This window comes from Manis javanica, chromosome 13 (assembly GCF_040802235.1).
Source record: "Manis javanica isolate MJ-LG chromosome 13, MJ_LKY, whole genome shotgun sequence".
Taxonomy (NCBI): domain Eukaryota; kingdom Metazoa; phylum Chordata; class Mammalia; order Pholidota; family Manidae; genus Manis; species Manis javanica.
The window spans coordinates 39,296,186-39,323,068 of NC_133168.1; the positions used below are offsets into that span (position 1 = coordinate 39,296,186).

The window sequence follows — 26,883 nt, forward strand, 5'->3', positions numbered from 1 at the left end:
TTTTGCTTTTGATTTTCTTGCTCAAGGACATGCATTCAGGAAGAAGTTGCTCATGTTCATAATCAGAAGATTTTTGCCTATGTTATCTTCTAAGAGTTTTATGGTTTCATGACTTACATTCAGGTCTCTGAAACATTTCGAGTTTACCTTTGTATATGGGTTAAACAATAATCCAATTTCATTCTCTTGCATGCAGCTGTCCAGTTTTGCCAACACCAGTTGTTGAAGAGGCTGTCATTTCCCCACTGTATGTCCACAGCTTCTTTATTGTATATTAATTGACCAAGTATGGTTGGGTTTATATCAGGGCTCTCTAGTCTGTTCGATTGTTCTTTTCTTGTGCCAGTACCAAATTATCTTCATTACTGTGGCTTTGTGGTAGAGCTTGAAGTTGGGGAGTGTAATCCACCCCCCACCCCCCGTTTATTCTTCCTTCTCAGGATTGCTTTGGCTATTCAGGATCTTCTGTGGTTCCATATGAATTTTAGAACTATTTGCTCTAGTTCATTGAAGAATGATGTTGGTATTTTGATAGGAATTGCATTGAATCTGTAGATTGCTTTAGGCAGGATGACCATCCTAACAATATTAATTCTTCCTATCCATGAGCACGGGATGTGTTTCCATTTATTGGTGTCTTTAATTTCTCCCATGAGTGTCTTGTAGTTTTCAGAGTATAGGTCTTTCGTTTCCTTGGTTAGGTTTATTCCTAGGTATTTTATTCTTTTTGATGCACTTGTGAATGGAATTGTTTTCCTGATTTCTCTTTCTGCTAGTTCATTGTTAGTGTATAGGAATGCAACAGATTCCTGTGTACTAATTTTGCATCCTGCAAGTTTACTGAATTCAGATATTAGATTTAGTAGTTTTGGAGTAGATTCTTTAGGATTTTTTATGTACAATATCATATAATCTGCAAACAGTGACAGTTTAACTTCTTCCTTACCAATCTAGATGTGCTTTATTTCTTTCTGTTCTCTGCTGTGGCTAGGACCTCCAGAAGAATGGTGAATAAAAGTGGGGAGAGTGGGCATCCTTGTCTTGTTTCTGATCTTAAAGGAAAAGCTTTCAGCTTCTCGCTGTTAAGTATGATGTTGGCTGTGGGTTTGTCATATATGGCCTTTATTATGTCAAGGTACTTGCCCTTTATACCGATTTTGTTGAGAGTTTTTATCATGAATGGATGTTGAATTTTGTCTAATGTTTTTTCTGCATCTATGGAGATGATCATGTGGTTTTTGTCCTTCTTTTTGTTGATGTGGTGGATGATGTTGATGGATTTTCAAATGTTGTACCATCCTTGCATCCGTGGGATGAATCCCACTTGGTCATGGTGTATGATCCTTTTGATATATTTTTGAATTTGGTTTGCTAATATTTTATTGAGTATTTTTGCATCTACGTAAATCAGGGATATTGGTCTGTAATTTTCTTTTTTGGTGGGGTCTTTGCCTGGTTTTGGTATTAGGGTGATGTTGGCTTCATAGAATGAGTTTGGAAGTATTCCCTCTTCTTCTACTTTTTGGAAAACTTTAAGGAGGATGGGTATTAGGTCTTCACTAAATGTTTGATAAAATTCAGCAGTGAAGCCATCTGCTCTGGGAGTATTTTTGGTTCGAAGCCCTTCTGCTTCATTGCATTAAATATATCATGCCACTCCCTTCTGACCTGTATGTTTTCTGCTGAGAAGTCTGATGATAGCCTGATGGGCTTTCCTTTGTATGTGATCTTATTTCTCTCTATGGCTGCTCTTAATAGTCTGTCCTTATCTTTGATCTTTGTCATTTTAATTATTATATGTTTTGGTGTTGTCTTCCTTGGGTCCCTTGTGTTGGAAGATCTGTTCACCTCCATGACCTGAGAGACTATCTCCTTCCCCAAACTGGAGAAGTGTTCAGCAATTTCCTTCTCAAAGACACTTTCTATCCCCTTTACTCTCTCTTCTTCTTCTGGTACCCCTAGAATACAAATATTGTTCTGTTTGGATTGGTCACACAGTTCTCTCAATATTCTTTCATTCTTAGAGCTCTTTCATTCTCTCTGTGCCTCAGCTTCTTTGTATTCCTCTTCTCTAATTTCTATTTCATTTATAATCTCCTCCACCATATCTAATCTGCTTTTAAAATCTTCCATTGTATGTTTCATTTCTGATACTGTGTTCCGTAATGATTGAATCTCTGATTGAAATTCATTCCTGAGTTCCTCAGTATTGTTCTATACCTCTACGAACATGTTAATGATTTTTATTTTGAAATATATTTCAGGAAGATTCATGAGGTAGATTTATTTGACTCTTTCTCTGGTGTGTTCATCATGATTTTGCTTTGAACCAGGTTCCACTGACGTTTTGTATTTGTATTGGCGCACTCTAGTGCCCAGAAGCTCTATTCTTTGGAGCTGCTCAGCCTCAGGAGCAATGCTGGGGTTTTCAGGGGAACAGTGTTGGTGCCTGGGGGAGGAAATAGCTGTTTCCTGCTTCCCGGCTACTATGCCTGACTCCACTGTCAGAATCAATGGGCTAAGCACACAGGTATAAGCCTCTATGCTTTGCGTTTGTAGCTGCTGTATGCGGGGCTTCCCTCTGGCTGGCCTAATGCCAGGGCAGGGTTTGCTGGTTTGCGAGTCAGGTGCAGGCTGGCTGGGAGAAGGCACAGCAGGCTGCGTATCACGGAGGGGGGGCTTTGGAGCTGCCTAGCCAGCCAGGGGTCTGGAGTGCCTGAAGATTGTGAAAGCTCCCTACCTGCTGGGCAGAGTATACCCGGACAATTTTGTCTACCTGTCCTTTCTCCTGAGCAGTAAGCTCTGTGAAATTCTTGCCCCTCTAGCAGCCCTCTCGCTGTTAGGAATGTTCTAAGACTACCAGCCTTTCTTTTGTCCCAGAGCAGCTGGATATGGATCCTTTTTCCAGAAGCAGCTGAAATCTCAGACTCTTCAGGTATTCTACCTGTCTTAGCTTTCAACCCCCTAATCACAAGAGTATCATGCAAGCACCACGAAATGTAGGTTTGTGCTGCCAAAGCAGATCTCCAGAGATAGGTGTTCAGCAGTCCCAGGCCTCCACTCCCTCCCTGCTCCCTTTCTCTTCCTCCCGCAAGTGAGCTGGGGTGGGGGAAGGGCTTGGGTCCCGCAGGATCACGGCTTTGGTACATTACCCTGTTCCATGAGGTATATTCTTTTCTCCAGCTGTATGCAGTCTGGTGTAGCCCTCTTTCCTGTTGCTCTTTCAGTATTAGTTGTATTAATTATATTTCATATTATATGTGGTTTTAGGAGGAGCCCTCTGTCTCACCCCTCTCGCCGCCATCTATTCCCTCTATTCAAATTCTTTGGAAAAATTCCCTTAGAAAAAAATTCGTTTTTGATAATCAAAGACAAAGAAACTCACATACTCCTCTTTTTCTATCCTATCTTTACTTTTTTAAACAAGATTTTTAAAGAAAATATTGTCTGTAACCCAAAAAGGGAAGGTAAGAAGTGAATTATAATAAAAATATAGCAAGCTAGCTTGGCAACTGAAGTTAACCCCTGAACTACAAGGGTCCACTTATAAATGGATTTTTTTCAATATACTGGAGAAATTTTTGGAGATTTGCAACAATTTGAAAAAACATTTTCTTTTACATAGCTTATTTTACTATAAGAATACAGTATATATGCAATAGGTTATGGTGGGGACTTGATAATAAGGGTGAATGTAAGTAATAACCATGTTGTTTTCTTGTGAAACCTTCATAAGAGTGTATATCAATGATACCTTAATAAAAAATAAAAAATAAAAGAATACAGTATATAATATATATACATGCTATCTGTTAAGTGTTTATGTTACTGGTAAAGCTTCTGGTCAATAGTAGGCCACCAATGATTATGTTTTTGGGAAGTCAAAAATTATATGAGGTTTTAGGACTACATAGGGGCCAGTGTCTTTAACCCTCACATTGTTCAAGAGTCAAGAGGACATATAATAATCCAGATTTTTCCAAAGTGTGGCATAGGAGATGACTTTTATCAATATTTTTATTTTAATGGTTACTAGAAATAACACAAGTAGCTCATCAAATCTGTGAAGTCATGTATTATTGCTTAGGATAAGATTAAAGCAGGCAAAGGAATTTACACAGACTTTTTGTGTTATAGGCCCGAAGATTCCACTCTGGAATGCTCTTATTTTCAGCTTTGAGTAACTGAACAATTATTCAATTACTTTGAGTAACTGTGACAATTTTTTTTAAAATAACAGCTTGGTGATATAATTCACTTATCACAAAATTCACCATTTAAAAATGTACAAGTCAATGATTTTGTGTGTATTCATAAGGCTATAAAATCATTACTACTATCTACTTCCAGGACATCTTCATCACCCTAAGAAGAAAGCTGTAATCATTAGTAGTTATTCCTATAGCCCTCCTCCCCTTAGCCTCTGCCAACAGCTAATCTACTTTCTAACTCTATTGATTTGCCTATTCTGGACTTTTCAGAAAAGTGGAATCATACAATTCTTCTTCCTCTTTCAAAGCCTACAGTTTCTACTTCTTCATGGAGGCCTGGTTTTATCATTATCTTGCTCCCACCTTGACAACACACATTCAGCATTACATTGTACAGCCCCGCCCTCATGTCAGTAGCCTCTGTCAGCCCTACCTCTGTAGACTTCAGCTTTTCCCTTTCTCTCAACTGCCTCTTCTGTTTCCCAGTCTTGTAGTCCACATTTCTAAGTCCTTCCTTATTTTTTCACATTCTAAACCACTTTTCCCTTTGACTCCATCCTCTTCTTTGCCCCTCTAGTCCTCTTCACATCACTCCCTCCTAATACACCTAGGCAACAAGCCCTAAAGACCTAGTCCTTTGGCTATCCTCTCTCCTTGACACTTTTAAATACTATCCCATTCTCTTTTCCTACTCCCCAGTTTCTCACAACAGTCTGGACTCTGTGTGCCATTTGCTTTAAAATGAGTAAAAGCAATGATGTAAGAAAATCTGGCAGTTGAAGTGCTGTGATGGTTAACTGTGTGTGTCAACTTGACTTGGGCCACAGGCTCCCAGATATTTGGTTAAACATTATTCAGGGTGTGTCTGTGGGGGTATTTCTGCATGAGATTAACATCTGAATTGGTAAACTGAGTAAAGCAGACTGTCCTCCCTAATGTGGGTAGTAGGCCTCATCCAGTCAAGTGAAGACCTGAATAAAACAAAAAAGGCTGAGTAACAGGGAACTTCTTTGTCCTGTATGAGCTGAACACTGGTCTTCTCCTGCCCTCAGACTGGAACTACACCATCAACTCTCCTGGGTCTACAGCCTGCCAACTATAGATCTTGGGACTTTTCAGCCTCCATAATCATATAAGCCAATACCTAACAGTAAATCACACTCATATATCCTATTATATATTGCTAAAAGATAAACTGAGGCATATTTAAAATGTTGAGTTTATTTGAGCAAAAATTTGTTGGAATCAGGCAGTGTCAAATGGAAAGTTTTTAGAAACACTTCACTGACAGGAGCAAGGGTAAAACCTTTTATAGAGAAGAGAGTGGAAGCAAAGCAAGAAAATTATTTAATTGGCTATGGCTCAAAGCCTGGTTGGCTGTTCATGGTTAGTTGTCCTCAGGTTTAGATTTTGTAACTTTGAGGCACTTACAGACTGAGATTTTGGAATGCTTATGTGGACTGCCACGTATCTCCTGCACAGCACATGTGTGTGTGTGTGTGTGTGTGTGTGTGTGTATGTATCCTCTTGGCTCTGTTTCTCTGGAGAAATCTGACTAATATAGGTGCTTATGTCCTAGAAGCCCCTGCCCACAAATAAATAGGCAAACAAGTAATAAACAAGCAAAGGAAATTTATATTTGGTCTAGTGAATAACAAAGGGCAGATGAGTACTTGTGCAGGGAATTATGTATATTAACAGTACCACAGCACTAAGCAAGACAAATTAATATAGGGAGTGTATGAAAGTCATGAGGCTAAAAAATAAGGCCTATATTGGGGAAATGCAAATGAGAAGTCAGATCTAAAATAAATATTAAAAAAGAAACAAAAATACTTAAAAAAGAGAAAAGAGGATAATTTAATTCCAAAGTTGCACTCTAAAAGGAGGGTAAGGTGATACAGAAGTGCTAGAGGTAAGAAAGTAGGCTCTTTTGGTTTATTTCCTTATTCTTTGGCATGTGGGAGATGTCTGATGGAGAAGATGATTAATTCAATTTTGCACATGTGGCATTTAAGGTGATGGCAGATATCCAGGTACAGATGACAATCTTAAAAGATGAAACAGACAGAAGCTTCCTAAAATGAATTTAGGATTCTACCTTCCCACAACAACATTTTATGCTCAACCAGAAGAGTCTGTCTTTTTCAAGGTTATTAGGCATCAAAGTAACTGTCTACTGAATCACAGTTATATCATACAGTTAGTTTATCTACTCTATCACTAAAATCTTCAAATTGCCAACTAAAGCTAATCATATAATCTACTAAGAACTTCCTTCCTTTCCAAAGTGATACAAATTTGAGTGTACACACATACTGAGCATTTACACTGTAATAAAATGAAGCCAAGAGACAAACTGGAAGAACTCAACTCTTTTAAATATTTAGTATTTGAACCACAAGATCACTAACCTCCTTAAATCCTCCTAGATGGGACTGTGTCCTATACAAGCCTGGTCTGAAAGGCACTCACCAGTGTGTTAAGGATTGGGTTTCTTTCTTCCTGGCACACCACTACTTACATCACCCTTTGCCCCTTACAGGGGCTAAGAGGATAGAAATCAGATTGAGAAATTTCTGCCACAATATGGTTAAAAATTAATGTAGCATAACTTAAAACCAATAAAGGTTGCTGCCTAAATACAAACATATACATTATTACCACTGAAGCAAAGATCCAAAATCTTGGAAGTAATATCCAAAGGCCTTGAAATTATGGTCCCTTTTGCTTATTGTCCCAATATGTAAAAGACTGGCAAATGATTAAGCAATGACAATATCCAAAGTGCACACCATTATATAGTATAATCTCTAACTTTCTGCTATGCTTATAATAAAAAAACCTTTCTTGTTACCATATATTACCATATATATTTAAAAATGCCTTTGTTAGAGGGAAGGTGTCTCTGATAAACTGGAGATTCCATGTTATGTTTAAAATGGAAGGAAGAGCTCTTTCCATCTCATTTATTTTTTTTAACTCCCTTAAAAGTTTATGGCTAATCACTGAAAATCTGTAAATATTGGTTAATTTTTTTCCCCTACTCCTAAACATTGCACATTTTGGCAGACTGTGTTTTCCAAAAGTAGTCACAATATTTCCCATCCCACATGCCCTTCTGCAATGTGGCCTTGCCACTCCCCCATCAAGAAGTAGAATCCAATTCTCCTCTTTGAAAATTTAGGCTGGCTTTAATGATTCACTTGTTACCACAGAATGTGGCAGAAGTGATACTGAATGACTTTGCAGCCTAGATCAGTAGAAGCCTTGCAGTTTCTGGCTCAGTCTTTGGAAGACTCTGTCTCTGGATGCTGCTATGCTTTGGAAAGCCCAAGCTACATGGAGAGGACACTAGGTCCTCTAGACAATTTCCACAGCTGAGGCCAGCCTTCACATCATCCCAGTCCAGATGAGTAAAGAGGTCATCTTGGAAGTGGATTCTCCAAACCCAGTTGTTTCAATTCCCAGCTAATCGAGTCACACACAGCCACTGTAGTCTTCCCATCTGAAACCCAGACATCACTGAGCAAACAAACCATCACTGCTGTCTCTTCTCTGAATTATTGACACAACAGTTTGTGAGAATAAAATGGTTGTTGTTTTACACAAGACTTTGGGTGGTATGAAAGGCAGCAATATATAACCAGAACATTAATAGATAACTGCAGTGTATATTTTGGTTAACATGGCCATCCACTCTCTTTAATGACCATTTCCCACATTTTTCTTCCCTTTACTGAAATTTTCCTTCCCAGATAGATTTTTTGCCAATGAAGAATGTCATTGTTATTTTCCCCATTTATTTTGAAAGTTCAACATTAGAAACTATAATATACAATATAACTATTTCCTAGGCTTTCCTTTCCAGCTAATTTGTTTTAGAAGCTTTTTAATAATATTCTCTACTTACTGGAATTATTTCAGCTTTTTTTTTACCCTTTCATTCCAATTATGTTTGAATTAGGTCATGATTAAAGACATGATTGCTTGAGGCAAGATGTGCATCCAACTATAACCATAGTAAGTAAACATTCTGTCAGGCAAAGAATTATCCAGCATTTATCATAAACAAAGCACTATACCAGTACTTCAGATGTTTATCATTATAAATGCTTTACTATGAGAGCTGAATTTTATATATCTGCTCTCATCCACAAGTATCATTTTACCAGAAAAGCGTATCTTACTGTTTCCAAGAAAAAGACTATTCTTTTTTATTTATAATTTTAATACACTCTTCAATATTTCTTACATCTTATATAACATATTCTTCTATATTTATAAATATAGTATATTTTATAACTTTTACTATATTTAATAGGTGTAAATTAGTCACTCACCAGTCATAGCATAAAAAAATCAAGTCCTTCATTTTCCTGACAGAACTTCATTTTCTTTATAGAGTCTTTGTAACTACTTGGCAGAGAAAAACTTAATTCTGTTGTTTCTAAGTGGTTAGCCACTTTTAAATTAAAGTTTAAATTTTTTAGGAGATATTCAGTTAATATTGGGTATTATCATCTCAAAGCTCCCTCCTGGAACTCTTTTGCATCCAGGATCTCCTCTCTTTGTGTCACTTCTGCTTTACCCTGCTCATTTGTGCCCTTCCAGGAGTACAAGCATGGAGATCCTGCTTTTTTACTGACATATATTGAGAGTGAATTAGCTGTATATCTGACCGATATTAGCTTCTTGCTGGTTCCAGAAGGTGTAGTGTAAAAACATCAGGCAGTGGCAAGATAGTGGCTCAGGAACAGGTCAAGCAGTCTAGGACAGATAAAGAATGAAGTGACAGGTAGAGGGACTGATGAATAGGGAGAAAATGCCGGGGCAAAAGAACTAAAGAGCCTAGAGAACCCGCAAAATCCAAAAAAGGAAGGAAGAGCTCAAAGGTTAAGAAGTTCATTCATTTAATCAATAAATATTTACAGAGTATATTCTATTTGGTTATTCTGGAGTTTAAGCCTGAAAGCAGCTTAAGTCAGGGTAAATATGACAGAATTTGAAAAGGTCAAGAACTAGATGCACCACCTATGGACAGTTACTCTGTTGAGTCTGGGAGGCACAGGAGAAGAGACAGTTGGCCTGAACCTCAAGACCTATATTTACATGAAAGTCCAGAAGTAACAGTTTACAAGTTGCCATGAGAACTGTAAGAAAGAAGGTGTCATCTCCAAAAGCTTTGGTTGCTGAAGTGTAGTGGACACCTGCGAAGGCAGCAGAGTAAGTAGTCTTCTGGGGACAGAGCTACATTTTCAATTAAAGTAAGGAGATGAAGGATTTTATTAAGAGATGTGGCTGCAGAGAAATTTGTTCAGCATGGAAAGAGAGTTCCAGAGAGCAAGTATAAAAACCCAACAAGTGTCCAGAAAAGGAAACATACAACTGCCTGTGTCTAAGCTACAGGACCCAGGAGCCTACACTTGGGTACAGGATCCAGGGACAGAGACACAGGTAAGACGAATGAGCTGGCTTGAAGCTGCTAAAATGTGCTCTGATCTTACCATTTTGAACATAGCAGACTGTGGATTTTACACAGGATTCCAAATATGTTAGAGAGAGGTAACCAGGGCTGGTCTTCATACTTGCATTTGTACAATTTAAAGTTACTTTAAACATTTTTACAAAGTAAAGTTACTTTAAACATTTAAGCCTTAGACTTCTTTCTGTTAAGTGGAGAGAATAATATCTACTTCATAAAGTTATGATGATAAAACAACAATGTATGTAGAGTGCTTAACACAGTGTCTTATACACAGCAGTGCACAATACATTTTTTGGTTTAATTGTTTTGCTATTAATATGGTCCTCCCAAGAAAATGTAACCAAATATGCAGAGAACAACACTGGTTAGTTGCACTGCTTCCCATCTTGTGGTAAAAGTAGTTGTGCTCAGAACACCCTACTGCCCTGGCCAGTTTCACTCAGGTAACACCGAACATTAAGAGTTCCCCAAATACTGCTTTGTCTCAGGTATTTTCTTCCGGTATATCTATTAGATGGCAAGCTCCTCAGTTTCACTGTGTCTCCCACAGTGTCCAGTATTTATCAGATATTCAAAATGGTCACTGAATGACATTTATATAGGAATAAGGTAAAACAGGCAAAGTTCCATACCTCAGAGATGTTAATTCCAGAGGCTTTATTTGGCACATAGTTCTTCTTCTGTTAAATAACTTCAATGCCAGTTTTCTAAAAGATTTAATCAAATGTCAGCTTTAAATTTAAGATTAAGTATAAACCAACAAAAAGGTGACAACCTAAAAAAAGAATACCATATGCCTAGCAAGTAGGAGAATATTAGTATTTTTATTTATGTTATTCATTAATTTTAGGATGGCAAACTACACAGAAATTTTGTATAAACAAATTAATTATCAAGTTAGAGTTTGATCAAATAATCATATTTTCCTTAAAAATCCTAGTCTTGACAGATGTAGATGAGAAAGGATTAAGGATGGTGGCAAGAGAGGTGAGACAGAGGCTTCCTCCAAAACTGCATATAATACAAAAATATAATTAATATGACTAATCCTGAAAGAGCAACAGGAAAGAGGACTGCGCCACACTGCATACACCTGGAGAAAAGAGCAGACCTTATGGAACAGGGTAATGTACCAAAGCTGTGGCCTGGTGGGACCTAGCCCTTCCCCACCCCAGCTAACTGGCAGAAGGAAGAGAAACTGAGCGGGGAGGGAGTGGAGGCCTGGGACTGCTGAATACCTAACTCTGGAGATCTGTTCTGGGAGCACAAACCTACATTCCATCGTGCTTCATGGTACTCTTGTGATTAGGGGGTTGGAAGGCTTAGACAGGCAGAATACCTGGAGAGACTGAGATTCCAGCTGCTTGTGGAAAGCAGGGCTCCATAACTGGCTGCTCTGGGACAAAAGAAAGGCAGGCAGTCTGACAGACTTCTTGACAGCAAGAGGGCTGCTAAAGGGGCAAGGATTGCACAGAGCTTACTGCTCAGGAGAAAAAGGACAGGTAGACAAAATTATCCAGGTGTACTTTGCCCAGATGGTTGGGAACTTTTTCAATCTTCAGGTGCTCCAGCCCCCTGGTTGGCTACACAGCTCGAAGGACCCCCTCTGTGAAATACAGCCTAGTGCACCTTTCTTGGGGCTGCCCCACCTGGCTCACAAACCAGCAAACCCTGCCCTGGTGTTAGGCCAGCCAGAGGGAAGCCCTGTCTACAGCAACCACAAATGCAAAGCATACAGGCTTATACCTGTGTGCTCGGCCCATTGGTTCTGCAGTGGAGACAGGCACAGCAGCTGGGAAGCAGGAAAGAGCTCTCTCCTCCCCCCAGGCACCAATACCACTTCCCTGCAACCCCTGACATTGCTTCAGGGGCTGAGCAGCTCCAGAGAGTAGAGCTTCTGGGCACCAGAGGGCACCATACACAAATATGAAGTGTCAAAGAAATCTGGTTCAAAGCAAAATTATGAATACAACACCTGAGAAAGATGCAAATGAAATCAACCGCATGAATCTTCCTGAAAGGGATTTCAAAATAAAAATCATTAACATGCTCATGGAGGTATAGAAAAATATTCAAGAACTCAGGAATGAATTCCGGTCAGAGGTCCAATCATTGAAGAGCACAAAGGCGGATATTAAAAGCAGATTAGATACAGTGGAGGAGTAGAAATAAGAAAAGAGGAACACAAAGAAGATGAGGCACAGAGAGAAAAAAGGATCTCTAAGAATGAAAGAATATTGAGAGGACTGTGTGACCAATCCAAACAGAACAATATTAGCATTATAGGTGTACCAAAAGAAGAAGAAGAGAGACAAGGGGATAGAAAGTGTCTTTGAAAAGGTAATTGCTGAAAACTTCCCCAAACTGGGGAAGGAGATAGTCTCTCAGGCCATGGAGGTGCACAGATCTACCAAAACAAGGGACCCAAGGAAGAAAACACCAAGACATATATAGTAATTAAAATGGCAAAGATCAAGGATAAGGAAAGACTATTAAAAGCAGCCAGAGAGAGAAATAATATCACATACAAAGGAAAGCCCATCAGGCTATCATCAGACATCTCAGCAGAAACATTAAAGGTCAGAAGGGAGTGGCATGATGTATTTAATGCAATGAAACAGAAGAGCCTTGAACCAAGAATACTTTACCTGGCAAGCTAATCATTTAAGTTTGAAGGAGGGATTAAACAATTTTCAGATAAGCAAAAACTGTGAGAATTTACCTCCCACAAACCATCTCTACAGTGTATTTTGGAGGGACTTCTATAGATGCAAGTGTTCCTAAGGTTCAATAGCTGTCACTAGAGGTAATAAAACCACAGTAAAGAAAGCAGAACAGTTAATTACTAAGCAAATGTAAAATTAAATCAACTGTCCCCAAAGTCAATCAAGGGATACACAAAGAGTACAGAACATGATACCTAATATATAAAGAATGGAGGAGGAAGAAAAGGAGGAGAAAAAAAGAACCTTTAGATTGTGTTTGTAACAGCATAATAAGTGAGTTAAGTTAGATTCTTAGAAAGGAAGTTAACCCTGAACCTTGGGTAACCATGAATCTAAAGCCTGCAATGGCAATAATACATACCCATCAATAATCACCCTAAATCTAAATGGACTGAATGCACCAATCAAAAGACATAGAGTCACTGAATGGATAAAAACACAAGAACCATCTATATGCTGCCTACAAGAGACTCACCTCAAACCTAAAGACATACACAGAATAAAAGTGAAGGAAGGGAAAAAGATATTTCGTGCAACTAATATGGACAAAAAAGCAGGAGTTTCAGTACTTGTATCAGAGAAAATAGACTTCAAAAGAAAGAAAGTCATAAGAGACAAAGAAGGACATTACTTAAGAGAATTAAAAGGGGAAATGGAATACAATGCATTCATTTTAGGAGACTTCAACACTCCACTCACTCTGAAGGACAGATCAACCAGACAGAAAATAAGTAAGGAGACAGAGACATGGAACAACACATTAGAACAGATAGACTTACAGACATCTACAGAACCCTACACCCAAAAGCAGCAGAATACACATTCTTCTCAAGTGCACATGGAACACTTTCAAGAATAGATCATATTCTATGCCACAAAAAGAGCCTCAGTAAATTCAAAAACATTGAAATTGTACCAACCAGTTTCTCAGACCACAAAGGTATGAAACTAGAAATAAATTACGCAAACAAAATGAAAAATCCCACAAACACATGGAGGCTTCACAACATGCTCCTAAATAACCAATGGATCAATGACCAAATAAAAACAGAGATCAAGCAATATATGGAGACAAATGATAACAATAATACAACACCACAAAATCTGTGGGACGCAGCGAAAGCTGTGCTAAGCAGGAAGTGTATTGTAATACAGGCCTACCTCAGGAAAGAAGAACAATCCCATATGAGCAGTCTAAACTCACAATTAATGAAACTAGAAAAAGAAGAACAAATGAGGCTCAAAGTCAGTAGAAGGAAGGACATAAGAAAGATAAGAGCATAAATAAATAAAATTGAGAAGAATAAAACAATAGAAAGAAACAATGAAAGCAAGAGCTGGTTCTTCGAGAAAATAACAAAATAGACAAACCATTAGCCACACTTACCAAGAAAAAAAGAAAGTCTACACACATAAACAGAATCAGAAATGAGAAAGGAAAATCACTACAGACACCACAGAAATACAAAGAATTATTAGAGAATACTATGAAAAATTATATGCCAAGAAATTGGATAGCCTAGAAGAAATGGAAAACTTTCTAGGAAAATACAACCTTCCAAGGCTGACCCAGAAAGAAAGAAAATCTGAACATACCAATTACCAGCAATGAAATTGAATTGGTAGGGAGGGGCTCAAGATGGTGGCATGAGCAGGGTGGCAGAAATCTCCTCCCAAAACCATATATATTTTTGAAAATACAACAAATACAACTATGCCTAAAAGAGAGACCAGAAGATACAGTACAAGAGCCAGGCTACATCTACATCTGAGAGAACTCAGCATCTCACAAAAAGGGTAAGATACAAAGCCATGACCTGGTGGGACCCGAGCACTTCCCCTATCCCAGCTCTCTGGTGGGAGGAAAAGAATCAGAGTGGGGAGGGAATAGAAGCACAGGACTGCTCAATAACCAGCCCTAGTAATCTGCACTGGGAGCACAGACACACATTGCATGGTGTACTGGATATTAGAGAAATGGAAAAGTAAAATCTGAGACAGAGACTGTGAGCGGGTCCCCACAGCTTGCTCCCCTGGGACAAAAGAAAAGAGGGTGCTTTTTAAAAGTCTTAAAGGGACAAGGGCTTAACAGCTGGACAAAATCGTCCTGGCACACTCAGCCCAGCAGGCTGGGAATCCTAAGGAACTTCAGGTGCCCCAACACCATGGGGGGTAACTCAGTCCTGAAGCCCCTCATGCAATAAGCAGCCTGCCATTCATCCCCCCCTGCTGGTGCTGCAAGCAAACTGTATGACCAGCCACAGCTGCAGAGGAGCCGGAGAACAGCCCTGCCCACAGCAATGACCCAGAGTCTCCTTCCAGTGCACAGCTAATGGGGACAGACCCAGAGGCTTCCGCTGGTGCGTATCTGCCCAGCACAGACAGAGGAACCCGGGGCAAGGTTGGGAAGGCACGAAGCGGCGACATTCTCGCAGGAGAACACAACCTACACATCTGCCACTCCCTGCAGGCTTTAGACTAGCCCGAGGGCTGCCCTGCCCATGGCACCTTGGGAGATTATCCCAGAGACTGCTCTCTGTGTGCGGGTGACTACACAGGCGGCGGAGGCCAGAGTGAGGTCTGGAAGGCACAGGAGATCACCTTTCTCATAGGAGAACACACCATATCCATCTGCCAGCCCCACAGGGATCTGGGCTAGCCTGGTGGCCACCACACACACAGCAGGTTGGGAGACTGTCCTGGAGACTGCCACCCAGTGTGCAGGTGACCGGCGCAGGAAGCAGAAGCCAGAGCAAGGTCTGGAAGTTACAAGGGGGCACCGTTCTCGCAGGAGAACACACCCAACACACCGGCGACCCCCATCAGTGTCCTAGGCTGTCCTGTGGCCCACCCCGCACATGGCAGCTGAGGGGATTATGCCAGAGACTGCTCCCAGTGTGCGTGTACCTGACAAAAGCAGTGGAGAAGGGCAAGGCAACCAGCAAGCAGGAAGGGACTTTGTTCTCCCAGATGACACACACGCCACCTGCCTGTGACCACTTCTATCACCATGAAAAGGCAGAAGAATCTGGTCCAGTCAGAAATCACTCAGACAACCCCAGAGAGAGGACCTGGTGAGATATATATATAACCAATCTTCCTGAAAAAGAATTCAAAATAAAAATCATAACCATGCTGATGGACCTGAAGCAAGAGCTAAGGGATGAAGTCAGGAGGGAGAAAACAGAAATGAAACAATCTATAGAAGGACTTAGGAACAGACTGGATGAGGTGTGAGAGACTGTTAATGGAATAGAAATCAGAGAAGAGGAATAGAGAGAAGCTGAGGCAGAGAGAGATGAAACAATCTCTAGGAATGAAAGAATATTGAGAACTGTATGACCAATCCAAATGGGACAATATTTACATTATAGGGGTACCAGAAGAAGAAGAAGAGAGAAAAAGGGACAGAAAGTGTCTTTGAAGAAATAATTGCTGAAAACTTCCCCAAGCTGGGGAAGGAAATATTCTCTCAGACCATGGAAGCCCACAGATCTCCCAACACAAGGGACCCAAGGAGGACAACATCAAGACATATAATAATTAAAATTGCAAAGATCAAAAAGAAGGACACAGGATTAAAGGCAGCCAGAGAGAGAAAAAACATCACCTACAAAGGAAAAGCCATCAGGCTATCATCAGACTTGTCAACAGAAACCTTATAGGCCAGAAGAGAATGGCATGATATATTTAACGCAATGAAACAGAAGGGCCTTGAACCAAGAATACTGCATCAAGCACGACTATCATTTAAATTTGAAGGAGGGATTAAACAATTCCCAGACAAGCAAAAGTTGAGGGAATTTGCCTCCCACAAGCCACCTCCACAGCGTATTTTCGAGGGACTGCTCTAGATGGAAACACTCCTAAGGCTGAATAGATATCACCAGAGAAAATAAAATCACAGCAGAGAAAGCAGACCAACCGAATACTAATTAAAGGCAAAAAATAAAATCAGCTATCCACAAAAGCAGTAAAAGGAAACACAAAGGAGTACAGAATAAAACACCTAACATATAAACAGGGGAGGAGGAAGAATAAGAAGGGAGATATATAAAGAAACATCAGACTGTGTTTATAATAGCTCGATAAGTAAGTTAAAAGTTAGACAGTTAGATAGTAAAGAAGCTACCCTTGAATCTTTGGTAACCACGAATTCAAAGCCTGCAATGGCAATAAGTATATATCTTTCGATGTTCACCCTAAATGTAAATGGACTGAATGCACCAACGGAAAGACACAGAGTAACAGAATGGATAAAAAAGCAAGACCTATCTTTATGCTGCTAAAAAGAGACACACCTCAAACCCAAAGACATACATAGCCTAAAAGTCAAGGGATGGAAAAAGATATTTCATACAAACAATAGGGAGAAAAAAGCAGGTGTGGCAGCACTAGTATCAGACAAAATAGACGTCAAAATAAAGAAAATAACAAGAGATAAAGAAGGACATTACAGAATGATAAAGGGGGTAGTAAAACAAGAGTATATAACGATTATAAATACATACACACCAAACATGGAAGCACTGACATATGTGAAAAAAAATACTAACAGAATTAAAGGAGGAAATAGAATGCAATGCATTTATTCTAGAAGACTTCAACACACCACTCACTACAAAGGACAGATCAACAAGACAGAAAATAAGTAAGGAGACAAAGGCACTGAACAAGAACACACTGGAACACATAGACCTAACAGACATCTATAGAACTCTACACCCAAAAGCAGCAGGATACACATTCCTCTCAAGTGCACATGCAACATTTTCCAGAATAGACTGCATACTAGGCCACAAAAAGAGCCTCAGTAAAGTAAAAAAGATTGAAATTCTACCAACCAACTTCTCAGATCACAAAGGTATAAAACTAGAAATAAATTGTACAAAGAAAACAAAAAGGCTCACAAACACATGAAGACTTAACAACATGCTCCTAAATAATCAATGGATCAATGACCAAATAAAAACAGAGATCAAGCAATATATGGAGACTAATTTAAAAACAGCACAAATAACTTCTGTGGGACATAGCAAAGGCAGTACTAAGAGTAAAGTATATAGCAATCCAGGTCTCTTTAAAGAATGAAGAACAATCCCAAGTGAATAGTCTAAAGTCACAATTATTGAAACTGGAAAAAGAAGAACTAATGAGGCCCAAAGTCAGCAGAAGGAGGGACATAATCAAGGTCAGAGAAGAAATAAATAAAATTGAGAAGAATAAAACAATAGAAAAAAATCAATGAAACCAAGAGCTGGTTCTTTGAGAAAATAAACAAAATAGATAAACTCTTGTTAGGCTTACTAAGAAAAAAAAAGAATGTACACACTTAAACAGAATCAGAAATGAGAAAGGAAAAATCATGATGGACCCCACAGAAATACAAAAAGTTATTGGAGAAAACTATGAAAATCTATATGCTAACACACTGGATAAACAAAAATGGACAAATTCCTAGAGAAGTACAATCTTCCAAGACTGACCAAGGAAGAAACAGAAAACCTAAACAGACCAATTACCGGCAACAAAACTGAACTGATAATCAAAAAACAACCCAAGAACAAAACCCCCAGTCCAGATGGATTCACCACTGAATTTTATCAGACATATAAGGAAGATACCCATTCTCCTTAAAGTTTTCCAAAAAAACAGAAAAGGAGGGAACATTTCCAAACTCATTCTATGAAGCCAGCATCACTCTAATATCAAAAACAGGCAAAGGCCCCATCAAAAAAGAAAATTACAGACCAATATACCTGATGAATATAGATGCAAAAATACTCAACAAAATATTAGCAAACTGAATTCAAAAATACATGAACAGGATCATACACCATGATCAACTGAGACTCATCTCAGGGATGCAAGGATGGTACCACATTTGAAAATATATCATCCACCACATCAACAGAAAGAAGGGCAAAAACCACACGATCATCTCCATAGATGCGGAAAAAGCATCTGACAAAATGCAACATATATTCATGATAAAAACTCTCAACAAAATGGGCATAGAGGGCAAGTACCTCAACATAATAAAGGCCATATATGACAAATGCACAGTCAACATCATATTTAACAGCAAGAGGCTGAAAGCTTTTCCTCTAAGATCGGAAACAAGACAAGGATGCCTACCCTCCCCACTGTTATTCAACATAGTACTGGAGGTCTTAGCCACGGCAATCAGACACCACAAAGAAAGAAAAGGCATCAAGATTGGTAAGGAAGAAGTCAAACTGTCCCTGTTTGCAGATGACATGATATTGTAAATAAAAAACCCTAAAGACTCCACTCCAAAACTACTAGAACTAATATCTGAATTCAACAAAACTGCAGGATACAAAATTAATACACATAAATCCATTGCTTTCCTATACATTAACAATGAACTAGAAGAAAGAGAAACCAGGAAAACAATTCCATTCACAATTGCATCAATAAGAATAATATACCCAGGAATAAACCTAACAAAGGTAGTGAGAGACCTATACCCTGAAAACTACAAGAAACTCTCAAGAGAAATTAAAGAGGACACTAAGTAATGGAAACTGATCCCATGCTCTAGGCTAGAAAGAATTAATATTGTCAAAATGGCCATCCTGCCTAGAGCAATCTACAGATTCAATGCAATCCCTATGAAAATACCAACAACATTCTTATGACGTGGAACAAATAATTCTAAAATTCATACGGAACCACAAAAGACCCCGAAGAGCCAAAGCAATCCTGAGAAGGAAGAATTAAGTTGGGGGGCAGGGGAGCTCGCTTCCCAAATTCAAGCTCTACTACAAAGCAACAGTAATCAAGACAATTTGGTACAGGCACAAAAACAGACGCACAGACCTGTGGAACAGAATAGAGACTCCAGATATTAACCAAAACATATATGCTCAATTAATATATGATAAGGGAGCCATGCACTTACAATGGGGAAATGACAGCCTCTTCAACAGCTGGTGTTGGCAAAACTGGACAGGTACATGTAAGAGAATGAAACTGGATCATTGTCTGACGCCATACACAAAAGTAAACTCGAAACAGCTCAGAGACCTGAATGTAAGTCATGAAACTATAAAACTCCTGGAAAAAAACAAGAGGCAAAAATCTCTTGGACATAAACATGAGCAACTTCTTCATGAACATATCTCCCCCAGCAAGGAAAACAAAAGGAAAAATGAAAAAGTGGGACTATATCAAGCTGAAAAGCTTCTGTACACCAAAGGACATCATCAGTAGAACAAAAAGACATCCTATAGTATGGGAGATTATATTCATAAATGACAGATCCGATAAAGGGTTGAGATCCAAAATATATAAAGAGCTCACACACCTCAACAAACAAAAAGCAAATAATCCAATTAAAAAATGGGCAGAGGAGCTGAACAGACCACTTCTCCAAAGAAGAAATTCAGATGGCCAACAGGCACATGAGAAGATCCTCCACATCGCTAATCATCAGAGAAATGAAAATTAAAACCACAATGAGATACCACCTAACACCAGTTAGGATGGCCAACACCCAAAAGACAAATGACAAATGTTGGTGAGGATGTGGAGAAACAGGAACCCTCTAACACTGCTGGTGGGAATGTAAATTAGTTCAACCACTGTGGAAAGCAATATGGAGGTTCCTCAAAAAGCTCAAAATAGAAATACCATTTGACCCAGGAATTCCACTGCTAGGAATTTACCCTAAGAATGCAGGAGCCCAGTTTCAAAATGACATATGTGCCCCTATGTTTATTGCAGCAGTATTTACAATAGCCAAGAAATGGAAACTACCTAAGTGTCCATCAGTAGATGAATGGATAAAGAAGATGTGGTACATATACACACAAGGGAATACTATTCAGCCATAAGAAGAAAACAGATCCTACCATTTGCAACAACAAGGATGGAAGTAGAGGGTAGTATGCTCAGTGAAATAAGCCAGGCAGAAAAAGACAAGTATCAGATGATTTCACTCACATGTGGAGTATAAGAACAAAGAAAAAACTGAAGGAACAAAACAGCAGCAGTCTCACAGAACCCAAGAATGGACTAACAGTTACCAAAGGGAAAGGGACTGCGGAGGATGGGTGTGAAGGGAGGGAAAGAGGAAATAAAAAAGCGGGTGGCTTTACTATTAGCAGACATAATGGGTGGGACACTGGGAGGGATGTATAACACAGAGAAGACAAGTGGTGATTCTATAGCATCTTACTATGCTGATGGACAGTGACTGTAATGGAGTACGTGGGTGGGGACTTGATGATGGGGGTAGTCCAGTAAACATAATATTGCTCATGTAATTGTAGATTAATGATACCAAAATAAAATTAAAAAAAAAAAAAGAAATTGAATTTGTAATAAAAAAACTTCCTAAGAAGAAAATACCTGGACCAAATGGCTTCACCGCTATATTTTATCAAACATTTAGTGAACACATAATACCTATCCTCCTTAAAGTTTTCCAAAAAATAGAAGAGGAAGGAACACTTCCAAACTCATTCAATTAGGCCATCATCACCCTAATGGTAAAACCAGGTAAAGACACCACAAAAAAAGAAAATTGCAGATCAATATCCTTGATGAACATAGATGCAAAAATACTCAGCAAAGTATTAGCAAACCGAATTAAAAAATACATCAAAGATCATCCATCATGATCAAGTAGGATTTATTCCAGGGATGCAAGGATGGTACAACATTTGAAAATCCATCAACATCATCCACCACATCAACAGAAAGAAGGACAAAAACCACAAGATCATATCCATAGATGCAGAAAAAGCATCTGACAAAATGCAACATATATTCATGATAAAAACTCTCTCAACAAAATGGACATAGAGGGCAAGTACCTCAACATAATAAAGGCCATATATGACAAACCCACAGCCAACATCATACTTAACAGCAAGAAGCTGAAAGCTTTTCCTCTAAGATTGGAAACAAGACAAGGATGCCCACCCTCCCCACTGTTACTCAACATAGTACTGGAGGTCCTAGCCATGGCAATCAAACACCAAAAAGAAATAAAAGGCATCAAGATTGGTAAGGAAAAAGTCAAACTGTCCCTGTTTGCAGATGACATTATAATGTAAATAAAAAACCCTAAAGACTCTACTCCAAAACTACTAGAACTAATATCTGAATTCAACAAAATGCAGGATACAAAATTAATACATATAAATCCGTTGCTTTCCTATACACTAACAATGAACGAGCAGAAAGAGAAATCAGGAAAACAATTCCATTCACAACTGCATCAAAAAGAATAAAATACCCAGGAATAAACCTAACCAAGGAAGTGAAAGACCTATACTCTGAAAACTATAAGACACTCATGAGAGAAATTACAGAAGATACCAATAAATGGAAACACATCCCGTGCTCATGGATAGGAAGAATTAATATTGTCAAAATGGCCATCCTGCCTAAAGCAATGTACAGATTCAATGCAATCCCTATCAAAATACCAACAACAGTCTTCAATGAACTAGAGCAAATACTTCAAAAATTCATATGGAACCACAAAAAACTCTGAATAGCCAAAGCAATCTTGAGAAGGAAGAATAAAGCTGGGCGTATTATGCTCCACAACTTCAAGCTCTACTACAAAGCTGCAGTAACCAAGACAATTTTGTACTGGCACAAGAACAAAAACATAGACCAGTGCAACAGACTAGAGAGTCGTGATGTAAACCCAACCATATATGGTCAATTAATATATGATAAAGGAGCCATGGACATACCATGGGGAAATGACAGCCTCTTCAACAAGTGGTGTTGGCAAAACTGCAGCTACATGCAAGAAAATGAACTGGATTATTGTTTAAACCCATACACAAAAGTAAACTCGAAATGGCATGAAGATCTGAATGTAAGTCATGAAACCATAAAATTCTTAGAAGACCACATAAGCAAAAATATCCCGAATATAAACATGAGCAACTTCTTCATGAATGCATCTCCTCAAGCAAGGGAAACAAAAGCAAAAATGTACACATGGTACTACATCAAACTAGAAAGCTTCTGTATGGCAAAGGACACCAACAACAGAACAAAAAGGCATCCTACAGTAAGGGACAATATATTTGTAAATGACATATCTGACAAGGAGTTAATATCCAAAATATATAAAGAACTCACATGCCAAACACCCAAAAAGCACACAAGCCAGTTAAAAAATGGGCAGAGGATATGAAACAATTCTCCAAAGAAGAAATTCAGATGGCTAACAGACACATGAAAAAGATACTCCACATCACTAATCATCAGAGAAATGCAAAATTAAAACCACAATGAGTTATCACCTCACACCAGTAAGGATGAACAGAATTTAAAAGACTAAGAATAACAAATGCTGGCAAGGAAGTGGGTAGAGGGGAACCCTTCTACACTGCTGCTGGGAATGTAAGCTAGAGTTTTAACCATTGTGGAAAGCAGTATGGAGGTTCGTCAAAAAACTAAAAATAGAAATACCATTTGACCCAGGAATCCCACTCCTTGGAATTTACCCAAAGAATACAACTTCTCTGATTCAAAAGGACATATGCACCCCTATGTTCATTGCAGCACTTTTTACAATAGCCAAGATATGGAAGCAACCTAAGTGTCCATCAGTAGATGAATGGATAAAGAAGAGGTGGTACATACAAACAATGGAATACTATTCAGCCATAAGAAAGAAACAAATCCTACCATTTGCAACAACATGGATGGAGCTGAAGGATATTATTCTTAGTGAAATAAGCCAGGTGGAGAAAGACAAGTGGCAAATGATTTCCCTCATTTGTGGAGTATAACAATGAAACAAAACTGAAGGAACAAAACAGCAGCAGACTCATAGACTCCAAGATGGGACTAATGGCTACCAAAGGGGAGGAGTGTGGAAAAGCAGGTTGGGAGGGAGGGAGATGGGGATCGAGGGGTATTATGTTTAGTACACATGGTGTGGAGGGTTACGGAGAAAACAGTGTATCACAGACAAGGCAAACAGTGAATCTGTGGCATCTAACTACACTAATGGAGAGCGACTGCATTGGGGTTAGGGTGGGAACTTGATAATATGGGTAAATGTAGTAACTACATTGTTGTTTGTTGTTTTTTTGCCCATTAAAAATTGTTTTATTAAAGTATCATTGACATACACTTGTATGAAGGTTGCAAAGGTTGCACACATACAAAAAAGTGGTTATTACATTCAACCTTATTTCCAAGCCCCCCACATACCTCACTGCAGTCACTGTCCATCAGTGTAGTAAGATGCCACAGAGTCCCTGTTTGTCTTCTCTGAGCAACACTGTCTTCCCCTTGACCCCCCACACACCATGTGCACCAATCATGATACTCTTCAATCCCCTTCTTCCACCCTCCCCTCCCCTCTGTTAACCACTAGTCCCTTCTTGGAGGAGTCTGTGAGTCTGCTGCTGTTTAGTTCCTTCAGTTTTCCTTCATTGTTATACTCCACAAATGAGGGAAATTATTTGGTGTTTGTCACTGACTTATTTCACTGAGCATAATACCCTCTAGATCCATCCATGTTGTTGCAAATGGTAGGAATTATTTTCTTCTTCTGGCTCAATAACATTGCATTGTATGTATGTACCACATTTTCTTTATCCATTCATCTACTGATGGACAATTAGATTGCTTCCATTTCTAGGCTATTGTAAATAGTGCTACAATAAACATAGGGTTGCATATGTCTTTTAAAAACTGAGTCCCGGCATTCTTAGGGTAAATTACTACAGTGGAAACCATGGGTCAAATGGTATGTCTATTTTGAGTTTTTTGAGGAACCTCCATACTCCTTTCCACAATGGTTGAACTAATTTACATTCCTACCACTGTAGGAATTTGTTTTCTTCTTATGGGTGAATAATATTCATTGTGTATATGTACCATATCTTCTTTATCCATTCATCCACTGATGGACACTTAGGTTGCTTCCATTTCTTGGCCATTGTAAATAGTGCTGTGATAAACATAGGGGTGCATCTGTCTTTTTCAAACTGGGTTGCTGTATTCTTAGGGTAAATTCCTAGAAGTGGAATTCCTGGGTCAAGTGGTATTTCTATTTTGAGCTCTTTGAGGAACCTCCATATTGCTTTCCACAATGGTTGAACTAATTTACATTCCCACCAGCAGTGTAGGAGGGTTCCCCTTTCTCCACAACCTTGTCAACATTTGTTGTTGTTTGTCTTTTGGACAGTGGCGATCCTTACTGGTGTGAGGTGATATCTCATTGTGGGTTTAATTTGCATTTCTCTGATGACTAGTGATGTGGAGCATCTTTTCATGTGTCTGTTGACCATCTGAATTTCTTCTTTGGAGAACTGTCTGTTCAGCTCCTCTGCCCATTTTTTAATTGGATTATTTGCTTTTTGTTTGTTGAGGTATGTGAGCTCTTTATATATTTTGGATGTTAACCCTTTATTGGATCTGTCATTTATGAATATTTTCTCCCATACTGTAGGATGCCTTTTTGTTCTACTGATGGTGTCCTTTGCTGTACAGAAGCTTTTCAGCTTGATATAGTCCCACTTGTTCATTTTTGCTTTTGTTTCCCTTGTCTGGGTAGATATGTTCATGAAGAAGTCACTCACGTTTATGTCTCAGAGATTTTTGCCTATGTTATTTTCTAAGAGTTTTATGGTTTCATGACTGACATTCAGGTCTTTGATCCATTTCCAATTTACTTTTGTGTATGGGGTTAGACAGTGATCTAGTTTCATTCTCTTACATGTTGCTGTCCAGTTTTGCCAACACCAACTATTGAAGAGGCTGTCATTTCCCTATTGTATGTCCATGGCTCCTTTATCATATATTAATTGACCATATATGTTTGGGTTAATGTCTGGAGTCTCTATTCTGTTCCACTCATCTGTGGGTCTGTTCTTGTGCCAGTACCAAATTGTCTTGATTACTGTTGCTTTGTAGTAGAGCTAAGTTGGGAAGCAAGCTCCCCTCCCCCCCACTTTATTCTTCCTTCTCAGTATTGCTTTGGCTATTCACGGTCTTTGTTAGAGCCACATGAATTTTTGAACTATTTCTTCCAATTCGTTGAAGACTGCTGTTGGCAATTTGATAGGGATTGCATTGAATCTGCAGATTGCTTTAGGCAGAATGCCCATTTTGATGATCTTAATTCCTCCTAGCCAAGAGCATGGGATGAATTTCCATTTGTTAGTGTCCTCTTTAATTTCTCTTAAGAGTGTCTTATAGTTTTCAGGGTATAGGTCTTTCACCACCTTGGTTAGGTTTATTCTTAAGTATTGTATTCTTTTTGATGCTATTATAAATGGAATTGTTTTCCTGATTTCTCTTTCTATTAGTTCATTGTTGGTGTATAGGAAAGCCACAGATTTCTGTGTGTTAATTTTGTATCCTGCAACTTTGCTGAATTCTGATATTAGTTCTAGTAGTTTTGGAGTGGAGTCTTTAGGGTTTTTTATGTACAATATTATGTCATTTGCAAATAGTGACTGTTTGACTGCTTCTTTACCAATATGGATTCCTTGTATTTCTTTATTTTGTCTAATTGCCATGGCTAGGACCTCCAGGACTATGTTGAATAACAGTGAGGAGAGTGAGAATCCCTGTCTTGTTCCCGATCTTAGAGGAAAAGCTTTCAGTTTCTTGCTGTTGAGTATGATGTTGGCTGTGGGTTTATTATATATGGCCTTTATTATGCTGAGGTACTTGCCCTCTAAAAGCACTTTGTTGAGTTTTATCATGAATGAATGTTGAATTTTGTCGAATGCTTTGTCAGTATCTATGGAGATGATCATGTGATTTCTGTCTTTTTTTTATGTGGTGGATAATGTTGATGGATTTTCGAATGTTATGCTATCCTTGCATATCTGAGATGAATCACACTTGGTCATGGTGTATGATTCTCTTGATGTATTTTTGAATTTGGTTTGTTAATATTTTGTTGAGTATTTTGGCATCTATGTTCATCAAGGTTATTGGTCTGTAATTTTCTTTTTTGTGGGGTCTTTGCCTGGTTTTGGTATTAGGGTGATGCTGGCTTTATAGAAGGAGTTTGGGAGTATTCACTCCTCTTTTATTTTTTGGAAAACTAAGGAGAATGGGTATTATGTCTCTCTGCATGTCTGATAAAATTCTGAATTAAATCCATGTGGCCCAAGAGTTTTGCTCTTGGGTAGTTTTTTGATTACTGCTTCAATTTCATTGCTGGTAAATGGTTTGTTTAGATTTTCTGTTTCTTCCTTTCTCAGTCTTAGAAGGTTGTATTTTTCTAGGAAGTTGTCCATTTCCTCTAGGTTTTCCAGCTTGTTAGCATGTAGGTTTTCATAGTATTCTCTAATTATTATTAGTATTTCTGTGGGGTCCGTCATGATTTTTCCTTTCTCATTTCTGATTGTTGATTCTTTTTTTTTCTTAATAAGTCTGGCTAGAGGCTTATCTATTTTGTTTACTTTCTCAAAGAACCAGCTCTTGG

At 38.7% G+C, this 26,883-nt stretch overlaps 1 protein-coding gene across 9 annotated transcripts in view; it reads right to left on the reverse strand.

The window, feature by feature from the left end:
• The window catches only part of FAM184A (family with sequence similarity 184 member A), a 125,671-nt gene that overhangs the window by 82,703 nt on the left and 16,085 nt on the right, over positions 1–26,883 (reverse strand). Inside the window, exon 2 of one of the 9 annotated variants that reach the window (XM_036993495.2) lies at positions 10,332–10,406. The exons of the other annotated variants lie outside the window; for them this stretch is intronic. The gene's annotated coding sequence lies outside the window, so the exon portion shown is untranslated. The remainder of the gene's footprint in view (positions 1–10,331; positions 10,407–26,883) is intronic. 9 annotated transcript variants of the gene reach the window in all.